An 18,832-nucleotide genomic window follows, 5' to 3' on the forward strand; every position below is an offset into this window, starting at 1 on the left:
GTATTAAACAAAACATGAATGCCCACTGTTACCCATTTCTTCTAATAGAGTTATTTGCATTTTACCAGTTGAAAAACTTAAGCCCACAAAGGATAAACCTTACAAGGGCATATCATTTATCAGTCTTAGCCTTGTAACTTATTGACTACAGTGACATGAATTCTGCACTTCATGGGACTCTATTATTTCATACCAAAAACATGACACAAACATGACAGGAATCTCCTCAAGCATATCTAATATATGACCAAATATGCAAAGAACTTTAATATCTCAGTGGCCTAAATTAAGCGGTTCTTAGATGTCTTGAAATGCTGCCTCTATTGAATGAAGAACATTTTCCCAGTAAACTGAAACCACTCCAGACATTCATCTATGACCTGAACATAAAATTAGAGTATTTACCTTCACAGTTATAACTTTTTTTTTTTTTTTTTTTGAGACGACGTCTTGCCATTGTCCCTCAGGCTGGAGTGCAATGGCGTCATCTCGGCTCACTGCAACCTCCACCTCCTGGGTTCAAGCGATTCTCCTGCCTCAGCCTCCTGAGTAGCTGGGATTACAGGCACCTGCCATCATGCCTGGCTAATTTTTCTATCTTTAGTAGAGACGGGGTTTCACCATGTTGGCCAGGCTGGTTTCGAACCCCTGACCTCAGGTGATCCGCCTGCCTTGGCCTCCCAAAGTGCTGGGATTACAGGCATGAGCCACAACGCATGGCCTCAGTTATAACTTTTTAGGCATGCATTACATGTAAGTAGAATCTCCATAAAATATATATAAATGGAAGTGAACTATAGCAACATGAATGAACCTAGGTTTTTTAAAGTTGAAGAAATTAATCTTCAAAATCCTTGTGATGATCATAACAGCACATAGTGGTCCTCCAATTTTCTACCATGGCTTTTGGGATATTTTGAAGTGAAATGTTATCTTTAAATTTCATACAGAATTTTCATTTCATCCTTTGATACCGGAGTTGATGTAAAGAAAAATAATATTTTAATACTTTATTTTTCCCACACAGATGTCAATTACAATTGATGACATAGTCTCATGGTTTCAATTTTCCTCTAAATTATTTGCCACATACACCTAAGACATATGTCAATCCCATTTTGATGAGACAGCATCTCCCTCAATAAAATAAAAATTTGATTTTTCAAGTTTATCAACCTTTAAAAAGACATTCTCTAGTTGGAGAAAGATGTTTAAACCAAGCTGCCCTGATTCTTATCCCTAGGATTCATTTTTCCTTTCTGAAATATTTTGTAAATTAAAGATACCACTATCATAGGGGTTTCAGAAAAGTTATTACTAAACACAAGAGAAAAAAACGAATACCCATGTAGGATATATATACACAGTACAATAGTAACAGGTGGAGAGCTTTATTATAGACAGCATTTTTTTTAGTCTGAATGGAAGAGGATTCTGTCAGTTAAGAACACTTAGCCACTAAATAGGCTGGGCGCAATGGCTCACACCTGTAATCCCAGCACTTTGGGAGGGTGAGGCGGGCGGATCACGAGGTCAGGAGTTTGAAACCAGCCTGACCAACATGGTGAAACCCTGTCTCTACTAAAAATACAAAAATTAGCTCAGCGTGGTGGCACGCACCTGTATCCCAGCTACTAAGAAGGCTGAGGCAGAAGAATTGCTTGAAAACAAACAAACAAAGAAAACACTTAGCCACGGAATAAATAGAATTCTACTAAATCTAATTCTAGGTAATTATGACAATTTAAAATACTTTTTTTTTTTTTTTTTTTTTTTTAATAGGCAGAGTCCCACTCTGTCGCCCAGGTTGGAGTGCAGTGGCGCAATCTCGGCTCACTGCAACCTTCACCTCCCAGATTCAAGCTATTCTCCTGTCTCAGCCTCCTGAGTAGCTGGGATTACAGGCACTTAACACTAAGCCCAGCTAATTTTTGTGTTTTTAGTAGAGACAGGGTTTTGCCATGTTGGCCAGGCTGGTCTCAAAACCCTGACCTCAAGTCATCCGCCCGCCTGGGCCTCCCAGAGTGCTGGGATGACAGGCGTGAGCCACCACGCCCAGGCAAATCTCACATTTTATATACATGTATCTTTATATATGTATTTGTTTCTGAATAATTGTATGTTATAAAAATACATCAAATTATTTTTTAAATATACTTATTTTTTCAAACAATTTTAGATTCACAACCAAATTGAGAGGAAGGTAAAAAGATTTCCACATATCCCTTGCTTCCACATATGCACAGCCTCTCTCACTATCAAAATCCCACACCAAAGTTGTATGTTTATTAAAATTGATAAATCTACATTGACACATTGTCACCTAAAGTCCACACTCCACAGTAGGGTTCACTCTTGGTGTTGTACATTCTTTGTGTTTTGACAAATGTATAATAACATGTATCCACCAATATAATATCAAACAGAGTAGTTTCACTGCCCTAAAACTCCTCTATGCTCCATCTATTAACACCACCCTTCCCCCATCCCCTGGCAAACCATTGATCCTTTTACTGTCTCCATAGTTTTACATTTTCAAAAAAGTCATCTACATCAAATCATTTTTTAACTATGATTTTGCAATAGTGTGATCATAGACACATTTTTCCAGTTTAGATCAAAGAAATTTCAACAGTGTAACAAAATACTTACAACTGATGTTCAGCTGAATTTGCTATAATTTCATTATTATAGCTATAACAATTGCATAATGTTTGTACACTCATTTAAAGGCTTGTAGTAAATTCTACTTCAAAATCCTGTCTGACTTCAGTACAAAACAATATGATTTATCTCTCTAAAAAATATTATTTAAACTAAGATTTAGTTACTTGATCTCACATTTCCTATACAAATGATATGAAAACACTATTTCAGAGAGTTTAGACAATGTCACTGATTTATAGCATAATAGGAAATGTCAAGGAGTCCACTTCCAGAATGTTGACATGAGAAGCCTAGTAGACTCAGCCCCCTACATAACTGGTGAGAATTATTTAATTAAAAATAAATCTCTAAAACTTGACCTAAGGGCATAAACCAAAAGAAGATGTTATTTAAGAAAATATATTAACTCTAGGTTAGAACAATAAGAGTCTGTGGGACTTGCACTAAATACTATTACTGCTTCCTCCACCACCTCAGTTCAGCTTGATGGAAGTTTTACTATGGACAGGAGTGGCCAAGAAATTGGGGTCCCCTTTACCTTTGGCTCCCAATAAAAAGTCTCATTTGGAAAAACACGACACCAACTTTTCTCGTACCCTGCAACTCTAAATTGCTGAACCTAAACTCCTGTTGAATACAGAAAGAGTTCAAGAGCTCTCTTCCTCCACCCATCCTATACTCATAGGGGGAAGACCTCCCAATCCAGGAAAGGCCAAGAACCCAAGGGCCCCACTGCCCTTGCCCCACCTTGCTGGTAGGACAGAAGTTCTATGCCAAGAGAGGCAAACCAGAGGCTAACATCTTGCCTACTGCCAGAGTCCTGACTCAGAGATTTTGTTCACAGGTAGAAGCAGTCCATAAGAATGGAGAACATCAAACCTCTCCCCAAAAGAACTGATTTTATTTGAAACAGAGTGTGCAGAGTTCAAGCCTAAGTCTACTATCAAAAACAATGGAGACTTTTGTTTTAAGCAATTAAGAGCAGGCTGTAGCTTTATGAGAGCAGCAAACTAAATGGTAGGTTCACTAACTTGTCTGAGAAAACTGTGGAAAAAGACAGCAAAGAAGAGCCCCTCTGGAGTGAGAAGAAACTTCAAAGACTGGTCTCAAAAACCATCCCCGCCAGAATTTAATTGTATCAGAGTGGAGCAATTAATGGCAAAAGGCATTATCAGCCAGCAAATAGTGTATATGCTACCAAATGAAGGGATCAAACTCCATAAGCATTAAAATCATACAAAGTGTGTTCTCTGACCACAATTAAGTTGAGTTATAAATCAACAACAACAACAAAAAAGCATGGAAATTCATAAATGTGGGGGAAATTTTATAATACATTCTTAAATGACAAATGGGTCAAAAAAGAAATCACAAGATAAATTAGAAAATACTTTGAGATGAGTGAAAATGAAGACTCTATATATCAAAACTTAGGGAATGATGTTCAAGTAGTTATTGGAGAAAAATTTATAGCTGCAAATGCCTACGTTATACAAGAAGAAAGATCTCAAATCAATAACCTAATCTTCTCATTTAAGAACTACAAAAAAAAAAAAAAAAAACAGCAAACAAGCAGAAACAAGGACACGATAAAGATTAGAGTGAAATTTTTAAAAATACAGAGAGGAAAAACAACAGAAAATACTAACAAAATCAAAAGTTGGTTCACTGAAAAGATCAACAAATTTGACAAATCTGTAGCTAGACTAACAAACAGAGAAAAAAATGAAATTACTAAAATTAAGAATGAAATATGAGAGACACCCCTACTGATACAGTAGATACAGAAATAAAAAAAGAAATATAAGGGAATACCATGAATAACTATATGCCAAAAATTACATAACTTAGATAAAATGTACAAATTTTTCAAAAGACACAGACTATCAAAATTAAAACAAAATGAAACATGAACAGATCTATAACAATTAAAGAAATTGAATTGTAAATCAAAATCGAATCCCTCAAATCCCAAGAACCAAATGACTTTACTTGATATTTCTAGCAAAGATTTGCAGAAGAAAGCCAATTCTTCAAAAATCCTTCCAAGAACCAGATTATGAGGAAACACTTCTTAATTCATTCTATGAGGCCAAAATATGTGTTACCCTGATACCAAAGCCAATGATATCATAAGAAAGAAAAATACTGACCAACATCTTTTATCAATATAGACACAAAAATCTTCAACAAAATACTAGTGAACTGAATCCAGCAAAACATTAAACAGAAGTATCACCATGACCAGATGGCATTTATTCCATCTGTACTCAAAGCTAGTTAACTTAAACATTTTGGAAATATATTAATTTATTACACCGTATCAACAGAATAAATGACAAAACGTATATGAGCATCTCAGTAGGTATGAAAAAAAGCATCTAATAAAATATAACACTCCTTCATGATAAGAATGCTATACAAATTAGGAATGGAGGGATCTTCTTAACCTGATAAATGATATCCACAAAATAAAAACAGCTAATATCATATAGTTAATGGATAATGATTGGATATTTTCCCCTTAAGATCAAGACTAGAACAAGAATAAGACAAGAATGTGTCTTCTAAACATTTCTGTTTAACATAGTACTGAAAGTTCTAACCAAGGCAATTAGGCAGAAAAGAAGTAGAAGGAGAAGGAGGAGGAGGAGGAGTAAAAGGCACCTAAGTTGGAAATGAAGTAAACTTTCTCAATTTGCAAATGATGATCTTGTATAGAGAAAATCCTAAGGGATCCACTAAAAATCTATTTAAACTAATAAATTCAGCAATGTTGGAGGATAGAAGATCAATATACAAAAATCAATTGCACTTCAACACATTTATAATGAACTTGAAAAATAAAATTAAGAAAATTTCACTACAAATAACATGAAATTTAGAAATAAAGTTAAAGAAATATAAAATTTATACTCTGAAAACTGAAAATCATTTTTAAGAGAAATTTTAAAAGACTCAAATAAATAGAAAGCTATCACATTGATATACTGGGAGATTTAATATTGTTAAGATCACAATAATCCTCAGCTGTTTTCTACAGCTTCCTCACAATCTCTCTCAAAATCTCTGCTAGTTTATTTGCCAAAATTGGCAGGCTAATCCTTAAACTCATAAGACAATACAAGGACTCAAAAATAACCAAAAAAGTCTTGAAAAATGAGAACAAAGTTGAAAGACTCACACTTCCAATGTTAAAGCTGAATACAAAGCTATAGTAATCAATATGATACTCATAAAAATAAAAGACATATAGATCAATGAGATAGAATTTAGATAAATAAAGCCTCACATCTACAATCAAATGATTTCCAACAATTTGCCAAGATAATTTAATAGTGGAAAGACTCGTCTTTTATACAAATGATACTGGGATAAGTAAATACCCATATGCAAATCCACATGGATATCCATATGTGTATAGCAAAATTAACTAAAAGTGGATCATAAATCTAAATTTAAAAGTTAAAACATTGCATTTAAAAAGAAACATGGAATTAAATGTTAGTATCTTTGGATTAGGCAATGGTTTCTTAGATATGATACAAAAAGCACAAGCAACAAAAGAAACAAATAGCTAAATTATACTTCATCAAAATTTAAAACTTTTGTGATTCAAAAGGCACCTTTGAAAAGAGAAAAAACTATAGCATGGCAGAAAACTTTTGCAAATTATCTTACACGGGAGTTTTATCTAGAATGTATTCAAAATTCTAGTAACTCAATATTAAAAAGACAAAGACCTGGGGGAGGAGCCAAGATGACCGAATAGGAACAGCTCCGGTCTACAGCTCCCAGCGTGAGCGACACAGAAGACGGGTGATTTCTGCATTTCCATCTGAGGTACCGGGTTCATCTCACTAGGGAGTGCCAGACAGTGGGAGCAGGCCAGTGGGTGCGCGCACCGTGCGCGAGCCGAAGCAGGGCGAGGCATTGCCTCACCTGGGAAGCGCAAGGGGTCAGGGAGTTCCCTTTCCGAGTCAAAGAAAGGGGTGACAGACGCACCTGGAAAACCGGGTCACTCCCACCCGAATATTGCGCTTTTCAGACCTGCTTAAAAAACGGCGCACCACGAGACTATATCCCACACCTGGCTCGGAGGGTCCTACGGCCACGGAGTCTCGCTGATTGCTAGCACAGCAGTCTGAGATCAAACTGCAAGGCGGCAGCGAGGCTGGGGGAGGGGCGCCCGCCATTGCCCAGGCTTGATTAGGTAAACAAAGCAGCCGGGAAGCTCGAACTGGGTGGAGCCCACCACAGCTCAAGGAGGCTTGCCTGCCACTGTAGGCTCCACCTCTGGGGGCAGGGCACAGACAAACAAAAAGACAGCAGTAACCTCTGCAGACTTAAATATCCCTGTCTGACAGCTTTGAAGAGAGCAGTGGTTCTCCCAGCACGCAGCTGGAGATCTGAGAACCAGCAGACTCCCTCCTCAAGTGGGTCCCTGACCCCTGACCCCCGAGAAGCCTAACTGGGAGGCACCCCCCAGCAGGGGCACACTGACACCTCACACGGCAGGGTATTCCAACAGACCTGCAGCTGTGGATCCTGTCTGTTAGAAGGAAAACTAACAAACAGAAAGGACATCCACACCAAAAACCCATCTGTACATCACCATCATCAAAGACCAAAAGTAGATAAAACCACAAAGATGGGGAAAAAACAGAACAGAAAAACTGGAAACTCTAAAACGCAGAGTGTCTCTCCTCCTCCAAAGGAACGCAGTTCCTCACCAGCAACGGAACAAAGCTGGATGGAGAATGACTTTGACGAGCTGAGAGAAGAAGGCTTCAGATGATCAAATTACTCTGAGCTATGGGAGGACATTCAAACCAAAGGCAAAGAAGTTGAAAACTTTGAAAAAAATTTAGAAGAATGTATAACTAGAATAACCAATACAGAGAAGTGCTTAAAGGAGCTGATGGAGCTGAAAACCAAGGCTCGAGAACTACGTGAAGAATGCAGAAGCCTCAGGAGCCGATGCGATCAACTGGAAGAAAGGGTATCAGCAATGGAAGATGAAATTAATGAAATGAAGCGAGAAGGGAAGTTTAGAGAAAAAAGAATAAAAAGAAATGAGCAAAGCCTCCAAGAAATATGGGACTATGTGAAAAGACCAAATCTACGTCTGATTGGTGTACCTGAAAGTGATGGGGAGAATGGAACCAAGTTGGAAAACACTCTGCAGGATATTATCCAGGAGAACTTCCCCAATCTAGCAAGGCGGCCAACGTTCAGATTCAGGAAATACGGAGAACGCCACATAGATACTCCTCGAGAAGAGCAACTCCAAGACACATAATTGTCAGATTCACCAAAGTTGAAATGAAGGAAAAAATGTTAAGGGCAGCCAGAGAGAAAGGTCGGGTTACCCTCAAAGGGAAGCCCATCAGACTAACAGCAGATCTCTCGGCAGAAACCCTACAAGCCAGAAGAGAGTGGGGGCCAATATTCAACATTCTTAAAGAAAGAATTTTCAACCCAGAATTTCATATCCAGCCAAACTAAGCTTCATAAGTGAAGGAGAAATAAAATACTTTACAGACAAGCAAATGCTGAGAGATTTTGTCACCACCAGGCCTGCCCTAAAAGAGCTCCTGAAGGAAGCGCTAAACATGGAAAGGAACAACCGGTACCAGCCGCTGCAAAATCATGCCAAAATGTAAAGACCATCGAGACTAGGAAGAAACTGCATCAACTAACGAGCAAAATCACCAGCTAACATCATAATGACAGGATCAACTTCACACATAACAATATTAACTTTAAATGTAAATGGACTAAATTCTCCAATTAAAAGACACAGACTGGCAAGTTGGATAAAGAGTCAAGACCCATCAGTGTGCTGTATTCAGGAAGCCCATCTCACGTGCAGAGACTCACATAGGCTCTAAATAAAAGGATGGAGGAAGATCTGCCAAGCAAATGGAAAACAAGAAAAGGCAGGGGTTGCAATCCTAGTCTCTGATAAAACAGACTTTAAACCAACAAAGATCAAAAGAGACAAAGAAGGCCATTACATAATGGTAAAGGGATCAATTCAACAAGAAGAGCTAACTATCCTAAATATATATGCACCCAATACAGGAGCACCCAGATTCATAAAGCAAGTCCTGAGTGACCTACAAAGAGACTTAGACTCCCACACATTAATAATGGGAGACTTTAACACCCCACTGTCAACATTAGACAGATCAACGAGACAGAAAGTCAACAAGGATACCCAGGAATTGAACTCAGCTCTGCACCAAGTGGACCTAATAGACATCTACAGAACTCTCCACCCCAAATCAACAGAATATACATTTTTTTCAGCATCACACCACACCTATTCAAAAATTAACCACATAGTTGGAAGTAAAGCTCTCCTCAGCAAATGTAAAAGAACAGAAATTATAACAAACTATCTCTCAGACCACAGTGCAATCAAACTAGAACTCAGGATTAAGAATCTCACTCAAAGCCGCTCAACTACATGGAAACTGAACAGCCTGCTCCTGAATGACTACTGGGTACATAACGAAATGAAGGCAGAAGTAAAGATGTTCTTTGAAACCAACGAGAACAAAGACACAACATACCAGAATCTCTGGGATGCATTCAAAGCAGTGTGTAGAGGGAAATTTATAGCACTAAATGCCCACAAGAGAAAGCAGGAAAGATCCAAAATTGGCACCCTAACATCACAATTAAAAGAACTAGAAAAGCAAGAGCAAACACATTCAAAAGCTAGCAGAAGGCAAGAAATAACTAAAATCAGAGCAGAACTGAAGGAAATAGAGACACGAAAAACCCTTCAAAAAATCAATGAATCCATGAGCTGGTTTTTTGAAAGGATCAACAAAATTGATAGACCGCTAGCAAGACTAATAAAGAAAAAAAGAGAGAAGAATCAAATAGACACAATAAAAAATGATAAAGGGGATATCACCACTGATCCCACAGAAATACAAACTACCATCAGAGAATACTACAAACACCTCTACGCAAATAAACTAGAAAATCTAGAAGAAATGGATAAATTCCTGGACACATACAGTCTCCCAAGACTAAACCAGGAAGAAGTTGAATCTCTGAATAGACCAATAACAGGAGCTGAAATCGTGGCAATAATCAATAGTTTACCAACCAAAAAGAGTCCAGGACCAGATGGATTCACAGCCAAATTCTACCAGAGGTACAAGGAGGAACTGGTACCATTCCTTCTGAAACTATTCCAATCAAAAGAAAAAGAGGGAATCCTCCCTAACTCATTTTATGAGGCCAGCATCATTCTGATACCAAAGCCTGGCAGAGACACAACCAAAAAAGAAACCCTAGAAGAAATCCTAGGCTTTACCATTCAGGACATAGGCATGGGCAAGGACTTCATGTCCAAAACACCAAAAGCAATGGCAACAAAAGACAAAATTGACAAATGGGATCTAATTAAACTAAAGAGCTTCTGCACATCAAAAGAAACTACCGTCAGAATGAACAGGCAACCTACAAAATGGGAGAAAATTTTCACAACCTACTCATCTGACAAAGGGCTAATATCCAGAATCTACAATGAACTCAAACAAATTTACAAGAAAAAAACAAACAACCCCATCAAAAAGTGGGCGAAGGACATGAACAGACACTTCTCAAAAGAAGACATTTATGCAGCCAAAAAACACATGAAAAAATGCTCATCATCACTGGCCATCAGAGAAATGCAAATCAAAACCACTATGAGATACCATCTCACACCAGTTAGAATGGCAATCATTAAAAAGTCAGGAAACAACAGGTGCTGGAGAGGATGTGGAGAAATAGGAACACTTTTACACTGTTGGTGGGACTGTAAACTAGTTCAACCATTGTGGAAGTCGGTGTGGCGATTCCTCAGGGATCTAGAACTAGAAATACCATTTGACCCAGCCATCCCATTACTGGGTATATACCCAAAGGACTATAAATCATGCTGCTATAAAGACACATGCACACGTATGTTTATTGCGGCATTATTCACAATAGCAAAGACTTGGAACCAACCCAAATGTCCAACAATGATAGACTGGATTAAGAAAATGTGGCACATATACACCATGGAATACTATGCAGCCATAAAAAATGATGAGTTCATGTCCTTTGTAGGGACATGGATGAAATTGGAAATCATCATTCTCAGTAAACTATCGCAAGAACAAAAAACCAAACACCGCATATTCTCACTCATAGGTGGGAATTGAACAATGAGATCACATGGACACAGGAAGGGGAATATCACACTCTGGGGACTGTGGTGGGGTGGGGGGAGGGGGGAGGGATAGCATTGGGAGATATACCTAATGCTAGATGATGAGTTAGTGGGTGCAGCGCACCAGCATGGCACATGTATACATATGTAACTAACCTGCACAATGTGCACATGTACCCTAAAACTTAAAGTATAATAAAAAATAAAAATAAAAAATTAAAAAAAAAAGACATTGACTGAAGCAAGAAAAAAAAAAAAAAGACAAAGACCTCAGTAATAAAATGGGCAAAAGCTTTAAATAGACATTTCTTCATATACACATATAAATGGCTAATAAGCATATTAAAAAGATACTCAACATCTTTAGGCATCAGGGAAACATAAAGTGAAACCACAATGAGATACCACTTTATATTCATCAGAATGGCTACAGATCATAACAAGTCTTGGAGACAATGTGCAGACAATGAAACCCTCACACTCTACTGATGTGAATGCAAATATTTCAACCAGTTTGGAAAACAGTCTGGTAGTTCTTCCAAAGTTTGAACATAAACAGTTACCATACCTGTAATTGTACTAATACTCATTAGTATCCTTTATTGTTATCAGTAAATTAAAATCTGAGCCAGTGAGCTCAAAACATCAGTTGCTTTACCACTAAAATAATATTAGGAGAGAGGAGTAAAGAAAAAAAATTATAAGGCTATGGTCATATTTTAAATAAGTTATTATTAAGAATCACTAATAAATCTTAGCTCTTTTATTCTCTATTGAGAATAATATGTCATAGGAAACAAAAATAAAAATTATGAATCCTCTTATTCAGTATTTAGATAACTTTTTACATATGTTTAGAGCCTTGAATTACTAGATTGGATCATCAGTTTTATCATTATCTCATATTTAATTTGTAAGGAAAACAGCAAAGTATAATCCCTCCTGTGAATGTTTGTTTTTTTCCCCTGAAGAACAGAGCAGATGATACAATACAGTCTACATTTTTTGCTCAAACTATTCAAGTCTAATTCTGATTCTTTTCACATAGGTTTTAATGACTGTTGACTGAGAAAATAGATTTTTTTTAAAAAATAGCCTATAGGTTGTTATTGTTGATGCTATTAATATTAGAAGTTGAATAGTCAAAAAGCTGGCACAGATCCAGAGAGATCACTATTAAGAGGTTGCTTTGTATAACTCTAAAATACTCCAGCTCCAGAGATTCATAATTTTTGAGTAATCTAGTCTAGAATTTTATACTAGACGCTGACAATCAAGTTATATTTCTGGTTCCACTTCAGTTTTCTCCTACTTAATCTCTAGCTCCTCTCATTGAATTTTCAGTAAAATTAAATAATAAATAAAGGAAACAAACTTTAAGACTAATGAAACTAGTTTTATTTGTTTTATTTTCCTTAACACAGCCTTTGATAAATTCACTGACACATTGAGTTAGCCATAGTGTGTAATGGGAGACTGCCCAGTATCCTAGAAACTGATTTGTTTCATTGTTCTTGAGCACCATTGCAAGCATAAAGAACGGGCAATTGTTGCCAAGTACTTTGGAGCTCCCTTTGTGGCCAAGCATCTCTGGAGAGGAATACTTGAGGCAATACTAGAACTCAGTCTAAGCATAGTTAACACCAGTAAACATTCAGCGCGCCTTGGTGACAAAGAATGAAGTCACTACAATAATAATTCTGTTGGTGATATACACAAAGGTGTGTATGCACATACAAAGGTGTGCATACAAATACAAATACACAATTGTATTTCCCAGGCAATCCTAGACAGCTATAAGCAATTTCTTGAAAGAGCTTTTATTAATTAAAGAGCTACAGTGCTGAAGAGTCCTTAAGTAAAAGATTTGGCTTAAGTTACTATATCATGAAGCCTTTTCCAGACACTAGATAAAAACTTCAAAGAATGGTTGGAAGAAGTTTCTGGCTTTTGTTGAAGGACTCTTCTGGAATGGTAGCCAAAAGCAAATGTGGCAAACTCATGACATGAAAAGCTAGGTACTAATGAAAGAGATGCTCAGGAAAACAAATAGTAGCCTAAAGAAAAAGACAGTGGGGTTTGCTACTGCCAAGGAGGATAGCGGATCTAAACCAGAGGAACACATCAGAATCACCTAAAATAATCTTAGATTTTGCCCTGCTATAGGTTTCTTGACCTTAGCACTATTTGTATTTTGGGATGGATAATACTTCATTTTGGGAAAGGAACAGGACACTAAACATGCACAGGGCATTGTTTAGCAGCATCCCTGGCTTTCATTCAACAGATACCAATATGACAACTAACAATGTTTCCAGATATTGCAAAGTGTACTTTGGGGTACACAATTTTCCCCATTTGATAAACAATAGATCAACTAAGTCAAATTATCAGTACTAGGACTACCTTGCTCCCTAGCTTGGCCTTCTGAATCCCACATATTGAATGGTTAGATATTTCTGGCCCTTGGCCTTATATTGCATGTTTTAAAATTGTTGTTGTTGCCGTGAAACACCCATCCTGGCTGGGCCCAGTGGCTCACGCCTGTAATTCCAACACTTTGGGAGGCCAAGGCGGTGGATCACCTGAGGTCAGGAGTTCAAGAACAGCCTTGCATACATGGAAAAACCCTGTCTCTATTAAAAATACAAAAAATTAACTGGCGTGGTTGTGGGCACCTGTAGTCCCAGCTACTTGGGAGGCAGAGGCAGGAGAAATGCCTCTTGAACCCGGGAGGCGGAAGTTGCAGTGATCTGAGATCACACCATCGCATTCCAGCCTGGGCGACAGAGCGAGACTCTGTCTCAAAAAAATAAAATAAAATAAAATAATAAAAAATAAAACAAACACAAAAAGCCATCCATCCTTTCTTGGATATTTGTGGAATCTTTCCTTACTCAACTTACTCTAGAATGGCAGTGTGAAGAAAGCAAATGATGAAAAAATATATACGTGTGAATTTAAATCCCATCTTTGTTCTATTCTATTTGTGAAACATTTGGCATTTTATTTAAGCTTTGTCTTTAATTTCTGCCTAAAGGACTTCTCCAGTCAGCTACAGTCTACTATTAACTGGAGGCAAAATGAGGATCAAGACAATGACCATAAAGTTTCACATTAATAATTCATTATCACATGGTTTAAGCCAGAATATAGAAGCTGTCCATACAGGAACATCTCTGATATTTCAAACCTGCCATCCGAATTGATCCTTTAGAAAATAATGTGTGGGAATAAGATACATAAAAGGTCTATAATATTGTGATAGGCAGCCCCTAATGTGGCCCCCTCTTACCCCTACCACCTGGTATTCACTCCTTCTCTAGTCCCTTTCTCTGAGGGGAGGATGGATCTAGTTAGTAGCTTCTAATAAATAGAATATACCAAAAGTGATGGGATATCATTTCTGAGATTGGGTGACAAGAAGTCTGACTTCCATTTTGTGAATGCCTTCTCCCACTCTCTTATTCACTAGCTCTAAGAGAAGCTTGTGGTCATGCTGTGAACTGCCATGTAGAAAGGCCCACATGACAAAGAACTGAGATAATACTCAGTAGAGAGTTATGGTCTTTTATTCAACAACCTGCAAGGAACAGAATCCTGCCAACAGCCCCATCAGCGAGCTTGGAAGTGAATCCTCCCTAATTGAGCCTTCTGATGAGACCACATCTCTGTGCAACACTTTGATTGCAGTCTCATAAGAAACTTTGAAGCAGATGACACAGCAAGCTGACCAATAGAAACTATGACATTATAAGCATTGTTTTGTCTTACCAAGTGTTAGTAATTTGTTATACAGTAATAGATAACTAATGTAAACATAGTAGAATAAATGATTTTTTCTCTCTTCTTCTCCTCATCCATTCTATGACAATCATAATGATGATAACTATGATGATGCTGATGATGATGATGCTGATGATGCCCTCCCTAACTATCTGAGTCTTAGATGAAGCTGTGCCATGAGTCTTCTGCCCCTTAGTCTAGCAGGGGCAATCCTATACTGACCATATTATCACGATTCTCTCAAGCCCTGAGTCCTAATATGGCCTGTCTTTACCAATCATAATTACAATAAGATTAAAATTCTCATTATGAAACTATTAGGGATCAAATGTGGATTATGTCACATTGCTTATGCAATTCATGTTTGATGTCAATCTCAGGGGCAAAAACCCAAAAGAATCCTGAATGCAGAATTTAATTAGGGCATCTCAAAGCAACCAAGTCTTTCCTATACTCATATCTCATCCTGAAACCCAGTTTAATATTAAAATAAAAATACCACCTTCCTCAAAAGATTCTTTTGATAAATTAAATGACATAAATACACAAAGTTTCCTAACTTTACTCCTGTGATGTAGTAAGTGTGCAACAAATATTAAGGGTTTTTTTGTTATTTTAATTTCTTCCTCTTCCAACCCCTCAGTTTTCTAATCCTCTTATGGGTGTTTAATTCCATTTCTAGGCTTTTTCAATTTCTGCCGAGTTCCTATTCTAAAAATACTAAGGAATTCATAGAACCAATTAGTTATTTTTTTCACCTTAAGGTTTGAAAATGATCCACTTACTACTTGTTGCCCTTAGATAAAAATAAGGCCAAATGATAAAATGAAATTAAAGATCCATTGCTTATGACCAGCCCATAAACAAATTAAATAACTTTCCTTTTCCTTTACCTAGAATATTGTCTAGTTGATTAAAAATTAATGGCCCAAAAATTCAGAAGCTGAATCACAGCTTTTTTTAAATAAATGCTATCAAAAAGACAAATTGATTAATACTTATTCAGTTTTCTTAAAATGGGAAGAAAAGCACTTTTTCGAGTTTAAGTTTACAGTTGAAGATACTAAAGGTACCAACGTACCTAAGCTAAAAGAGATCTCCTCATTATCATTTAATCTGTCAGCATATCTAGGGCTGGGTTTCTGGAAATAAACAGGTACCAATCTATACTCTAAGGATCAGAGTATGGAGTAATTTGAAAAATATAAAATAGTTTGACTTATCTATAAAAATACTTTTTTCACATATCTTTAGGGGTGTTTTAGCTGGATGTTGCCGGTGGGTTAAGACACTGTGATCTGCTCAAACATATATAATTTAAAAACTTGTCAATCTCTTAGCAGCTACTAATAATTTACTGTGAATTGAAGTAACCATGCCTTTAGAAAATAGGTTTCTCAGCAGCTCCATTTTGATAAAGAAGAGTGGGGAGAAAGAGTGGTATATTCAATTCTGAATGTACCACTGAGGAGAAGCCTCAGTAGCTAAAAAGAAATATGGCAGCACAAAGTAACTCAGGCAGGGAAAAAGAAAGTTTTCCTAATGCAGATTTGATGTGCTTCATGTGGATTAAACTAAAGTCGGTGTCAAGATCTTTCCCTTTCCTGAGGGGTGCTGAGTGCCTGAAGTTTCATGAGACTTGCCTAAGAGATTCTCTCAAAAATATGGAAAATAATATAGATCTCAAATAAGTTGACGAAAGTTTTAATCTTAATAGGTGATCATTGTGCATCTTCTGGTGCTTTTAATTTCAGGTAACATACTGATAAATTAAATGCCTAATAGGGGCTTGTTTTCATGTTTTGAATTTAGAAATTACCCAAAAAGGATCTGTGAGATATTTCCAGTAATTTACTTAACCTAAAATGCCTTATGTTATGCATGTTTATGATATTTGTATTTCAGGTAGTATTGATAAGTTTTTATTTTCTTGTGATACATCTTGAAAGATTTACTGAATTGACTATCTACGAATCTATACACACTGTTCACATGATTAAAAAATATATTATTGAAGAAAGTTTGAAACGACAACAAAAAGCAGTTTTAGTTTCACTGTCACAAGAACAAGAAGAAATTGAAGCAGCCCTAAAAATTCACTTTGTAGCCAAGAAAATGGTTTTCATAAAATTGAAAAAATGTCCCAAAGCAACAATATTATATTTCTTAAACTATTGCTGCTACTGACATATAAAGAATTCTTTCTATAATTCTTCTGTGGCCTTGGTTGGTGACAAAGTGGTTACTAGAAAAATTTTGTAAATAGTTTCTTTTTATAAGCTTCCAGGCATAGAAAATAAAAAAGAGAGAGACTCATTTGAGTGTCACTGTCTTCAATTATTAAATGGGTTTAAAAATCATATGATTCAGTATATAAATCAAAATAATACACGATCTTCTACTAGCACAAATTTGTAGAAGTGCAATGTAGTGTCATCAAGTAATGCCAACGATGGTCAAAATAAACTTCTGCTTCAGTGGTTACAAATGCAAGATGGCACAGTGGAAAGAACTGGGAGTAGGATACTCTGTTAGTATATGGCCCCTTGATCTCTTTGGGTTCCAGTTTCCTTACCTGTATCATGAGGGAGTGCTACAAATGGTATCAAATACTCCTAGTTCTACGTTTCAAAGATAAATATGAATGTTGTGGGACTATTAAAGAGGGATTCTTTCATATAAATAGATGACATTCACTGTATAAATGTGGCAATGATATTTTGTCACATACACTCTTTTACTGTTTTTAAAATATGTTTTAATTTTTAGAGTTCTAGGTTCACAGCAAAATCGATCAGAAAGTAGAGTTCCCATATATTCCTTCCGCCATACACAAACAGCCTTGCCCACTATCAACATCTCACACCAGAGTGATACATTTGTCACAGGTGAATTTAAGCCAACACATCCATAGTTTATATTAGCATCTATCGTTAACATTAGGGTTCACTCTTGGTGTTATACATTCTGTGGATTTAGGTAAATGTATACTGACATGTTCCTTCAGTGTTTTTATTGTCTTAGCCAGATTACTATGTGATGGTGTAAAAAAATATTAAAATATTTCCTATAGTAAGTTCCAGACAATGACATCCAAATAATGACCCTTATTCTGTGTTTATTTTTTTCTTTTAATAGAGACAGGGTCTCATTATATTGCCCAGGCTAGCCTCAAACTCCTGGCCTCAAGTGATCTTGCCACCTCTGCCTCCCAAAGTGCTAGGGTTACAGGTATGAGCCATTGCAGCTGGACCCTTGTTTATCTTTATCTTCCAAGCAACTTAGACGTGAAATTCTAAACCTGGTAGCTATTATAGTAAGCAACAGTTGTTGCATCATTGAGTTGGATGACCCAAATTTCAATAAAAGAGATAAAAGATGAAAAAAGAATATAAGTGTGAAGTTTTCCAGATGAATAATTATTCTCTGAGTAGAATGTCCTCTTCAAGTAGCATCCAATTGTTTCATTATTAAGGAGAAGTCATAAGTACCCCAAGGGGAGGGAGAACTGAATATTGAATAGAGCATTACTTACTGAAGATCACTTAACTAAGTGGAGCAATGGGCTTTGCTTTGAAGGCTTTTCTCCTAACTAAAATGTATCTGTTAAAGCATCAAATGCAGTATTCATTTATCAGGAGGAATATCACCCAGCAGGCAAGGATTTTCAAAGCTCAATATGTTTTTTTTCCACTGGAATGGGACTTTTCCAGTGAAGAGATAAAAATTCTTTGAACATTTTAAATCTAGCCACAGGGTCTTTTTTTCTTCTGTGGAGAGTATCCAGAATTGCTTCATCTGGTAGAAAAAACAATTTGTTCATTGTAGAAAGCTTTAATTTATTACAATCAAACCCAGAAAGATTCAGATCTGTTAATTCTTATGAAATGCACAGGTTTTGAGAATACATTCTTTCTGTAATAGCATGGTAATGAAATAGTATTGATAAATTATGATACTTGTACTTTGCCAATGATTCTCTTCCACTTCATCTCCTTAGCATAACTTGGGCTGTTTGTTTAGAATAAGAGGCTAATGCTAAATGACGAGTTAATGGGTGCAGGACACCAACATGGCACATGTATGCATATGTAATAAACCTGCACATTGTGCACATGTACCCTAAAACTTAAAGCATAATAACAATAAAATAAA

At 36.7% G+C, this 18,832-nt stretch overlaps 1 protein-coding gene across 2 annotated transcripts in view; it reads right to left on the reverse strand.

Annotated features, from left to right (window-relative positions):
* Window positions 1-18,832, reverse strand: part of LRP1B (LDL receptor related protein 1B) — a 1,892,531-nt gene that overhangs the window by 516,571 nt on the left and 1,357,128 nt on the right. The gene's annotated exons all lie outside the window — the stretch shown is intronic.

Source organism: Gorilla gorilla, chromosome 11 (genome assembly GCF_029281585.2).
Source record: "Gorilla gorilla gorilla isolate KB3781 chromosome 11, NHGRI_mGorGor1-v2.1_pri, whole genome shotgun sequence".
NCBI classification, from domain to species: Eukaryota; Metazoa; Chordata; class Mammalia; order Primates; family Hominidae; genus Gorilla; species Gorilla gorilla.